This window comes from Hibiscus syriacus, unplaced genomic scaffold, assembly GCF_006381635.1.
Source record: "Hibiscus syriacus cultivar Baekdansim isolate YM2019G1 unplaced genomic scaffold, ASM638163v2 tig00110607_pilon, whole genome shotgun sequence".
NCBI lineage: Eukaryota > Viridiplantae > Streptophyta > Magnoliopsida > Malvales > Malvaceae > Hibiscus > Hibiscus syriacus.
This window is the reverse complement of record NW_024062799.1, coordinates 311176-322992: the sequence shown is the minus strand read 5'-3', so window position 1 is coordinate 322992 and position 11817 is coordinate 311176. Positions and strand designations below refer to the sequence as shown.

The 11817-nt window shown below is 35.7% G+C and overlaps 1 long non-coding RNA gene and 1 pseudogene across 1 annotated transcript; one reads left to right on the top strand and one right to left on the bottom strand.

The window, feature by feature from the left end:
- Positions 1-92: 92 nt before the first annotated feature.
- Positions 93-1347, bottom strand: LOC120135262. Its single transcript, XR_005517235.1, has 3 exons — positions 724-1347; positions 498-627; positions 93-179 (listed from the first exon to the last, which is right to left on the bottom strand). It is a non-coding gene; the product is annotated as an uncharacterized LOC120135262 (long non-coding RNA).
- Positions 1348-5944: 4597 nt separating this feature from the next.
- On the top strand, positions 5945-7894 carry LOC120135337 (annotated as a pseudogene).
- Positions 7895-11817: the final 3923 nt, after the last annotated feature.

The window sequence follows — 11817 nt, the reverse complement described above, 5'->3', positions numbered from 1 at the left end:
ATAAAGAATACACTAGTAACCCAGGCCCAAAACCTAGGACCTCCAAGCTCTGCCCCCAGTATCAGTCGCCTAATTACCAAAACCGAAATGCACCCAACGGTTCTCCGTATGAAATGAAATTGTATGCAGCATCTATCAACCACGGAATGCCGATGCCAACGTAAATGTTCACTGAGTTACTGCAAAAGGACACATATAAAAAACTCTGCAGTAAGTCTTTCTTTAGCCCGCCAAATATGAACACTTCAGATAAAAGTGGTGGAGCAATTGACATCACTCTTAAGCACTAAATCTTAGAAGTAAAACAAAAAGGCAACTCGTTCTTCCCCTTAAATTAAGGTATCATAGGGTAACAGTGAAACAGCTTCATAGGATTTGGCCATTTGGTACCTTGTACTAAATCAACTAATTTCAGTCTTACAGGAAACTCCTCATACAAAGACTTGGGTCTCTAGATTTTGAAGCACAGCTAAAATACGACATTCTGTGAGATATACCTGCAAGTAATATTTGATATGGCAGAGTCGGCTGTTATCTGACGTTCAGCAGCAATCTTACTTGCCACTAAATCTGGCCATGAAGTTCTAGCTGCTAATGCTGTAAATGCTATGAAATAACCATCTATCTCTGCAGCAGAATACAGAATGAGATAATAGAGAATTCACTTGATAACCAATAGGAAAAATAGTATTTTTTTAGGGGATGAGAGCAAGGGTAAAAAACCTGAAACACAGCTTATAAGATCAATCAGCTTTGTTACAATGTAAGCTATCCCACTGATGAAAATTAGAGAACATATGAAGGCAATCCATCCATGAGCAATGTGATAAGGAGGTACAAAAGCGAACAGGAGTCTCCATGGTACAAGTAGTGACTGCCAAAATATTCTTGCTAGCCGAAGATAGATATTGTTTAGTTCCTTCGGTTGACGGTTTCCAACTGTTTAAAAAATAAGGAATCATTCACTACTGCTAAGCTTAGATAAGAGGGAGGTGGGCAAAGAAGTCCCCTTGTGTGCACATGGAGATATGATGGAAAAATAATTAGATCAAAGAAAAAGTAAAATGTCCAAATCTAACATGCATTAGCTCCAAGAAACTTGAAGTACTGATTCAAACGAAGGAAGCAAGACCTAGTTAAAAGGGGAAAACTCAAGGGAGCTTCATGTAGAAATGTTTGTACCAACTTCTAGAGACAAGATAGATTGAGACGGTCATTACAATGATAGATTGCTTTCTTCTTTTTAGCTTTGCAATGGTCGAGTGCTAAATCATTAACCAATAATTATAAGATGCTACAATGTAAAGATACATACTGTAAGTGCATCCACGAACTGTGTTTTCCAGATTAGGCACATGAAGGCCTTCTGAATTGGTCTCCTGATGAAAGGGATGTCGGAGGTTTCAACAAAATCTTCAGCTGGAGGCAGCTTCTGATAAATATGGTCTGCAACCATTTGAATTATAAAATTAGTTCTGATTAATTCATCATCGGCTTAAGCTACTGAAACTTAATATCATCATAAGTTTTTATAGGGCTTATAGCCAACCTCTCAACCCTGTTAGAATATAAGTGACAACTGACAACAATTTAATGTAAATCATCTAAAATACCTCATTTATATAAATTACACTTAAGCCCACAAAGATACAACATCTGATCATTCAACAAACATGGTTTTGTCCAGCATCAATATCCATGAATCATCGCATACCAGGACCTCTCTCTATTTTGGTTTCTAATTTGCCTTATTGAGCACAATCTGGCAACCTGCAGCCTATAACTTCTAATTTCATGTCTTCTCTATGACTTCATCATTCTATGATTCTATATCTCAACAATTATAGCATAGAAATTAAGGCAAGTGGATATTGAATTATAGTTTTGATGAACAATGCTTAAGTTGTCCATGGTCCATCATACGTAACATTAATTCGAAGATATGATTTCACTTCATATTAACCTAGCATTCCCTTCACTCTTGAAGCATCAGTGAAACTTGTTTTGCTCACCACAAAATGACCTGATAATTAAAGAAAATATAACAAATTCATGTTTCAAACATTAGTAGCGAAGACGTACTCCAATTCACATACCATTTTCACTGGAAGGCTCATTTGGCATACAAATATGATCCTGAAATCAAATCAGAATCAAAGAAACGAGACTCAAAACGGAAAACACACTCCACAAACAACCAAGATAAATCCAAAAACTTCCATTGATGGTCAATGTAAATCCAAAATCTTTGATGAGATCGGAAAGACTACTTTTAGGGTTTTTTTATTGTCACCAAAATTAATTATTTATCGAAACACTATCAATGATCAGTGGCTAAAAAAACGAGGTCAAACAGAATTGATAAGAATAAATGATCAATGAAGCGTAGAACGAGATACCCAGGATTTAGTTAAGAATTATGTATTTTTATCAGATAAGATTTGGGTGTTCTCCGTTGAAATTGAAGTATGCCATGGAATTGAATTACTTTAATTAAAATGACAAATCACTGTACTATAATCGGTCAGGAATAGTTAAGAAAGCTTAAAATTAATTAACTCAATTTGAAACTGATTAATTTATCAAAATTTTAATATATGAAAAGTATTTAAGATTTAATGTTTGTATTTTTAATTCTAATATTAAGTTTAAATAAAATTATAAAATAAATTTATTTTCAATTTATTGTTACTTGAATTATTATTTTGAATCAAAATATATTACTTTTTTTTTACTAATTTAAATTAATCATATGAGCTATAATTATTTTGATTCAGTTAATTTTTTATATATAATTTAATTTTATTAACTATTAATATTTTTGGAAAATATAATTTTTTAATTAATATTTATTATTAACTGAACTCGCACTCTAAACAAACCAAGATTATGATTATAATATGGAATGTGAGTCAACTCTGCCTTATTGGACTGTTTCTCATTAAAAAAAATGGGGTATTCCCCCCCTTTTTTTGACTGATCTTATTATTTTTATTTTTTGTCTCCCACATTTTTCCTTGGCTAAAATATATTTATTTGATCACTAAACTATTATTGATTTTCTATTTTGGTTACCAAACGTTTTTGGTAAAATTGTAAGTTTTGTTTTATTTTGATCATTGACCCTTAAAAATTAATGGAAATGGTGATGTATCCTAATATAATAATATTTTTAGTCCTTAAGACTTTATACTCTGTCAATAATGTTATGACTCATCAAATATTTGGTCAAATCTCAAAATTCTAATCTTCTTTCTTCACTTGTTCTTCATCTACTAAATTTTGCTTCTCCAAACGCTCGAAATTGAGAAAAGGAAAACTTTAAGAAAATCATTTGCATTGGTACGCTAAGAAACATACAAATATTAATAAAAAGAAAAGACATAACTAATTTTAGGCATTATAATATTAACTACTGTACGTTACAAATATCTGGATTTCATCTACAAATGCTTCACGTATTGGCTGATGTTCTTAACCTAAAAATATCTTGCAAAACCTAAAAATATTTCCTATTCTCAAACGCTAACGACGACGATGGTGAAGATGACGAGAACAATAGATAAACGAGAATGACGATATGGAACATAGTGCTAACAATCAGTGGCGGATGCACTAAGCCCTTATAGAGCCAAGTGCATCTTCATTATTTTAGAAAAGTGGTTAAATTTAGTTTAATGTGTTAAGGAAAAAATAAAAAAATACAATTTTTGCATACCTATTATTTTTAAAAAAAAAAAAAATTAAAATTTTAGACCCCTATTCTTAAATTTTTAAATCCGTTCCTGCTAACCATGAAAATCACGACAACCTGAATAGTGGTGGAATGTTAAGAAAGAAAAATGACGGTAGAGAGTGAAACAGGGTGTGTTAAGTGGCTACACCTTTTCAAAACGGGTAAGAAACTGAAAAAGATATATGTAGGGTTTCATATATCCTAAAATTTAAGTTAAATTATGAGGTAGTCTCTATATTTTTAGGAGTTCACAAAAGGACCCAAAAATTTTACGACCTCTTCAATTCACCCTAACTTTGTGGTGTGACATTGCCCAGACCATCATCATTGTTGGCTCGACATGACTTCCCCTTCTCTGACGATAGGTGTTGGATGAACAGCGTTCCTTTTTTTGGCTTGTGATGACGTATGGTTTGTGGGTTCTACCACTCTTGTAAGCCTTTCGTTTATTGTCTTGGGAACAATTAAAATATCCAAAATATCTCAAACTTAATAATTAAAATATCTAAATTTTGAGGGTGGTATATTGGTACCAACTACAGAGAATGACTTTGCCCTTAATATATATAAAAAGGTAAATAATACAAATAGTCTCATTTATTTTTTGTTTGATACACTTTGATCATTAATTTAAAAATTAAGTAACTTTGATCTTTTACATTTTTTATTCGTCCGACTTTAATTCTTCAATCGTTAAATTCTGTTAACTCGTTAATGAAAGTATTACGTGACATTTAAAAAAGAGCACGTGTCTTCTTTCTTCTAACACTTGGATTAGATTATTTTGATTCTCTGTTAAAAAAACCTTTGGTGGAACATGTTCATTTATATATGTTAAGCAAGGCACCCCATGTTCCTCAACTCAGCCCTTCACAGGCCTCGAAAGAACACCTTACCGGCAGTGACGGAGAACCTCATGCAAATCAAAACTATGTTAATATGATGGCTGAGAACAGATCACTAAATCCAACAGAACATGACAGGGTCGTTGAAGAAGAGCCTCTGGCTTCAGCCGATTCTAATCCAGACAACGCTGAAAAGAGAATGCGGGTAGTGAGAGCGATTCCTGTCAGGAAACCCAGTCATCAGTAGTTGTGAAGGTCGTCGGAAATTAGGGTTCAAAGATCTGGTGATGGCCGCTTGTTTATATGGGATATTGGACTTACTACTGCAATCTTAACGGACATGGTGTTGTTTTCATGAGTAGTTCATAGTTTTCCCCATTTTTTTATTTAAGAAGTTCATGAAACCTTGAAAATTCACAATTTTCTGACTTTAACTTTTGGTTTTTTAAAATTATGTTGCACTTTGTCAGGCTAAGAAAGTGCAAAGCTTTTTCTTTTGACTTCCTGCACCTCAATCCAAGAGCTTTTTCATGAATTTTCTCAATGAACTCAAATAGAAACATTCTATGAAGTTGTTTAAATGCTCAGACTCATGAATTCCTCTTAATAAATCTTAATGTGAAATCTATAAAATTCTTGAAGGATAGCAAATAACAATTCCCAATATCCAATCATTCTAGTTGCACCAGGGAGAAGATTAACTGGAGCATATGAGGTGGATTTTACATCACTCTCAATTCTAGTATCTTCATTAACTAACATGATTAAGTCTAGGGGTGGATAAATAACCAATATTCCATTGATTCCGAAGTAATTAATATATTTATAAAAGTATTGTTATATATAATTTAGGTTTATGTTTTTCATTTATTATTCTGCGTCTCATTCTATCCTCCTCTTCTCATCATTTTTATTTCTTTTCCTTTCCTTCTGTTCTCATCGTTAACTAACAGTTGATGGTGATATTAGCTGACGAGGGGTGTACTTTAAAGAGCTGACCAAACGAGGCCCCACAGCCTCCTCTGACGCCGCCCAGGACTCAATGGTGAACTGGTCCAAGATAAATCCCTGGACAAGCTTGCAAAGCGTTTGTTGTTCCAATGCTTTAACCTTCTTCACTCTTCTTACTAATTGATCAGCTTCCTATATGTTTCCAGAAATAGCTGCCACTGTTCCTGAGTCAATAACTTCAAACTCGGTTAAGAACTTATTAAATATCATAATTAATTGATTGGATTTTTAGGTTAAAAGTCGTCGGTATGGGTTGTCCCACTAAAGGTTCCAATGCACAGACTGATCTCATTTTCAATGATGCACCGACTCGAAACTTCTATAATATCTTATCTCCCTCCAACGATTTTCTATGTTTTCCATGGAGAAACTCTACCGCTGCCTTGGCTTCACATTCTTCATTTTCTCACCATCAAGCTTTTAACTCGAAGAAAGCAAAACTTACCTCCCAGCCCCTTGTTTCTGCCAATTATTGGCCACTTTCACCTTCTCAGTAGCCCGCTCTACAAATCATTAGCAACCTTGTTATCCAAGTATGGCCCCATTTTATATCTCAGAGTAGGTTGTAGGCGTATCCTTATTACATCTTCTCCTTCTGCTATTGAGGAATGATTCGGCAAGAACGATATGATATTTTCAAACCGGCCTCAGACTATGGCCGGGGATACTTTAGTGTACGACGGCCGTTCTTACGTGTGGGCTCCTCATGGACCTCTTTGGAAGAACCTTCGCCGTCTCAGCGTCGTCGAGATTTTATCGACAACCAGCGTTCAGAAGTCTTCTTCCATACGTGAAGATGAAGTCGGCAACTTGGTTCGTCGGCACTTGCTTGAAGCCTCGTCAGCTAACGGCAGCAGCCGAAAGGTGGAATACTTGTTTGGTCTTCTGACGATGAATGTCATGTTGAAGATGGCGTCCGGAGAGCCTGCGGCTAGGGACAAGGAGACAGAAAAGATGGTATTCCAAGAATTTAAGAGTTTATTTTTCCTGAGCTTGGGAACCAACATATGTGATTTCTTCACGGTTCTGAAGTGGATTGGTTTCCAAGGGGTTGAAAGATTTTCATAGGTGGAGGGACGAATACCTACAGAAATTAATTACAGAGAACTCGTGACGCTGCTGCCAATGCCATAGAGAATCCTTCAGTGATCGAAAAGAAGATCCTGAATTCTTTTCCGATGAAGTCATCAAGGGCACGGCAGTGGTAAGTAGTTAATTCTCATCTCAAAGCATAAAAGGAAAAAAAGAGTACGGTTGTCGGCTTTTATCTCAAGCCTTTACAACTGCATTACTTATACAAATATGCAGTAGTAGACTATTTTACAACTGCATTATCTATACAAATCTCGAAGTCAGAAGGAGACCCATTTTATGCAAAAGTCCATCTTCAACAATTATTAGATCACAATAAGTCATTGGCTCATAATGTTTCGATTGTATAACCCGATAAAATTGAAAGTTTCAAAACTAAATTGCTTTGATTTATCAGTAATCTGTTTTTAATGATTCTAACATCAGCATGCAACATGTGCCCCAGATGATGTTCATTGCAGGAACTGAGACGACATCATTTACACTAGAATGGGCAATTAAATCATCCAGAGGCTTTGAGGAAAGTGAGAGCCGAGATCGATAACCACGTCGGGCACGAGCGTCTACTGAACGACTTGGATCTCGCAGAACTTCCTTATCTTCGTTGCGTTGTAAATGAGACACTCAGGTAATATCCTCCAGCACCGGTTCTAGTGCCCCATTATTCATCCCAAGACTGTATGGTGTGCGGATACGATGTATCTAAAGGGACACTGCTGATTGTCAATGCTTGGGCCATACAAAATGATCCTAGTTTATGGGATGAGCCAACCAAGTTAAGGCTTGAAAGATTCGAGGAGGAGAAAGAAGGATCGAAATTTCTTCCATTTGGACTCGGGAGAAGAGCTTGTCCTGGCGCTACCATGGGCTTGCGGTCGATTCTGTTGGCACTGGGTACAGCTATACAATGCTTTGAATGGGAAAATGTAGGGTCAGATACTGTAGATATGAGACCAGGTACTGGACCAACTTTGTCCAAGGCTATGCCATTGGAGGCTCTTTGTTCTCCACGGCCTGATTTGATTAAGCTCCAGATACTGTAGATATGAGACCAGGTACCGGACCAACTTTGTCCAAGGCTATGCCATTGGAGGCTCTTTGTTCTCCACGGCCTGATTTGATTAAGCTCCTCTCTCAATTTTAAAGTTCCAACTTCAACTAAAATTTGCAGCTTCCAAAGATTATGAAATTGTAACTACAAGTGCCATAGGGTTGGCCCGGCAAAATCAACGAGATAATGCGTTGAATTTTTTTTTTCACGAGATAGTGCCATCGTCAGATTAATTGCTCAGATGGGGTGATCTCTACAGTCCCCATATAGGTCGCCATGCACGCCCAGCGACCTAGGTAGGTCGCCATGCAATCCATGCAGCCCCCAAAGGTCGCCATGCACGTCCCAACACGCTGGCATCCGAGGCCATTCGACCGAGGCCATCCGAGAGCATCCGAGGCCATCCGAACGAGCTATGCGAGGGCATCCGAGGGCAACCGAGCGAGGGTAGGTCGCCATGCACTCCGGGCGACCTACCCTCGCTCGGTTGCCCTCGGATTCCCTCGCATAGCTCGCTCGGTTGCCCTCGGATGCCCTCGCATAGCTCGTTCGGATGGCCTCGGTCGGATGGTCTCAGATGCCCAGCGTGTTGGGGCGTGCATGGCGACCTGGTAGGTCGCTGGGCGTGCATGGCGACCTACCCCCAGAGACGTGGGACTGTAGAGATCACCCTATCTGAGCAATTAATCTGGCAAGGGCACTATCTTGTGAAAAAAAAATTCAACGCATTATCTCATTGATTTTGCCGGGTTGGCCCTAAGTAAGGCACTGGATTTTCAGGATTAAGAATTCAAAAGCCGAAAGGATAAACATCCAAATATATTGCGTTATTATTTTAAAAACCCCCCTAAATTAATTTTTTTGAACAATACCCGAACCAGATTTGTTAGAAAAGTATTCTCAAACTACACACGTAGGACTAACTCACATCCTAAAAAACACGAGTAATTGTCTCACGCTTTACAAGGTGCGAATTTTGTCTAACGTGTACACACTTTTCCGATAATGCAATTTAATATTAGAATTAATAACATTATGTTATGCATAACACGAGGTTTCAGAGATATTAAAACGTTTCGAGAAATTTATCAGGTCCGATATTTCACATGCTTCACGTTTTCCAATATGTGAGGTATTTGTTCCTTTTCAAATTGAATTTAATCATTTTATTTTTATTTGATAATATATAATAAAATAACAAAAAAAACTAGATTGTTATAAATATACAATACTAATTACAATTAAAATTCAATATCTATGTAAAATGTTACAAAATAAAATTGTTTCATGGTTCGAAAAACAAGAATCATAATAAACACAGATTGTTATAGTCTATTTGTCAACCTTGGTCGATTGAATTACATGGACAGTTGGTAGGACAATTTCAGGCTTCGATTTGTTCTGGGAATTGTGAAGATGCCACGACATTAACCATAAAAATGGATTCATCTACATACGAATAACTTCTAAATTTATTTTATTAGAATTCGCGAGATCGAGAGCTCTCTCGATTCGAAATCCTTCATCACTTAATTCGCCCCCAAAACAAATTATAATAAGACCATAGACATATATGACGTTGATATTACCTTGATCGACTACTTTCTTTAAACAATGTAGATCGAACTTTAAATTTTTTCCACTAAAATAATTATATATCCCTTCTCTATATAAAGCTTCATGATTATTAGCAGAAAGGTATCTTACGTGAAAAGTTTTCTCGGTTTGATTCCACAACATGACATTGTAATTTTTCATTGAAACATTATGAAAAATGTAATTCTGATCTGCAACTTCATGAAAACTCTTGCAACTCAATTGTGTGTTGATGAAATCGACGATAAATTTAGAAGCCACATGCACAAGATTTTTTATAACACTTCGCTCGGGAATAATTCAGCAATATTAAAACATATTTTCTTTGAAATAGGTTTAAGAAACCTTCCAAAAAATCCCCCTATTTATTACAGTCCTCACACTGTCTCAAAGCGAGTTGTAGGTAATGGTGCTTCGAATGGGCACATCTTTTCACTGTTTTGGGATTCATATATCTTTTCATTTATTATTTATAATTAAATGTTGTATTTTTAGTGGCTAAGTCACTCACATTCCGTATGCGAGGTTGAGGAGTTGTTTCAAGAATTGAGACACATGAATCAAGAAAGCTACAATTACCTTGCTAAAATCCCAAGGGAGAAATGGCTTCGGTCATTTGATGGGTAGATGATATGGTCATATGACAACAAACTAGGCTAAGGCGATCAATTCATTACTAAAGGGAGTGCGACATTTGTTTATCACTTCCGTTGTCAAAGCGACATATTATCAGTTGGCAACCCTTTTTGCAACCTTAGGAAGACAAGCTGCTGATTGGATTGCGGGTGGCCACAGAATCCATCCAGACCTCCACACAAAATTGAAAATCTTTGTGCAGTACTCAAACGTGATGAATGTGACACGTATCTCTCGCGAACAAAATAAATTTTGTGTTTCGAAATATTCGAGGCCATTGGAAAACATAGAGCACAACGCATACGTTGTTAATCTATGTGACAGAACCTATGACTGCGGAATATTCCAAACATTCAAATACCCATGTGTGCATATCATTGCTTGTTCTTCTGTACAAATTGACTACATGCAATTCATTGATCCTATATACTTACTTAAAACCGTATTCAATGTGTATCGATACAAGTTTCCTCCCATTGGAAATGAAAGGGATCTAAATGAAGTTGATGATAAACCTATAATACGACCATATTTTGCACTACAACACAAAAACAAAAAAAAGTTGTCCACGAGTAACGAGGATTTACTATGATGAGGATTCAATTGAACATTGAGAAAGAATCGGACATCTGAAGCTATGCAGTATTTGTATGAATCTCGGACACTCGAAGAACAAATGTCCTAATTGATCACGCCCTCGTATCGATTAATTTGTATTAAACGAATACATTTTTTATGTTTTAAATATATCATCGAATCTAATATAATGTTAAAATTTGTTTAAATTATTCATTAAGTTTTAATTATTAATTTGTACTTTATCCTTCAATAATATGATTTTCACCCTTCCCCGAACATGCATATCAAGCCATGTTAGCTTCTTCTTCAGGTAGAAAACCAAGTTTTGGAACCATTTTGAACGTAATTTTTACCATGCTTACAATGTCTTGTATGTGCCGATATTACTCTTAATTGAAAGATAAGTTACAATACTATACCATTAATCTTATAAATTACGAAAATTTTCAGATTAACTACCTGAAAAACCCCCTCGAATATGCCTATCAAACCATTTTATCATTTTCTTCATGCACAAAACAAGCTTTGGAACCATTTTCAACATGATTTTTAATCTGCTTACAATATCTTGTATGTCTCGATATTGGCCTTAAATGAAAGATAAATTTCAACACTACGCATCTAATCTTATAAATTACGAATAACAAAGTTACCTTAACGAACATAAATCATATCAATGCAGACCCTAATTCAAAACACCACACAACCTCGATGGCCATCTCGACAGTAAAGACGACGAGTTCAACTAGGGAAATGTCAAAGACAATGGTGTTGACGGTGACCATTGCCGACAATGGAAGTAATATTTTTAAGGATTTAGGATTTTTAAGGATTTGAGACTTTCTGTAATTTAAGAGAAATTAGGGTTTTTTAAATATAATAATATTTTTAATTTTTTAAAATAAAATTATAAAATTATTTGAATGCGACATGTGTTACTTAATGAACTTTTTTAATTGTTACTACAAACGAGACACTTAAAATAATAATATTTGTAACCTTAAACACTTAAATTAACATAAAAAGATTAAGATATCCTATTAGAAAAATGGTATAATTTAAATTTTATTATATTAGTACAATTGTTTATCGAAGGGATGGACGCAATTGTCTTCTTTTTTTCCCCTCCATTTGAATATGACACATTTTAACCATGTAACTAACGTCGAGTGTTTTTTTTTTTTTACCAATAATGCAGCTGCTCACTCAATCGACGCTTCTATAAATTCCAGGGAATGATAAAGACTTCCTTCATATCTTATTTTTCTGCG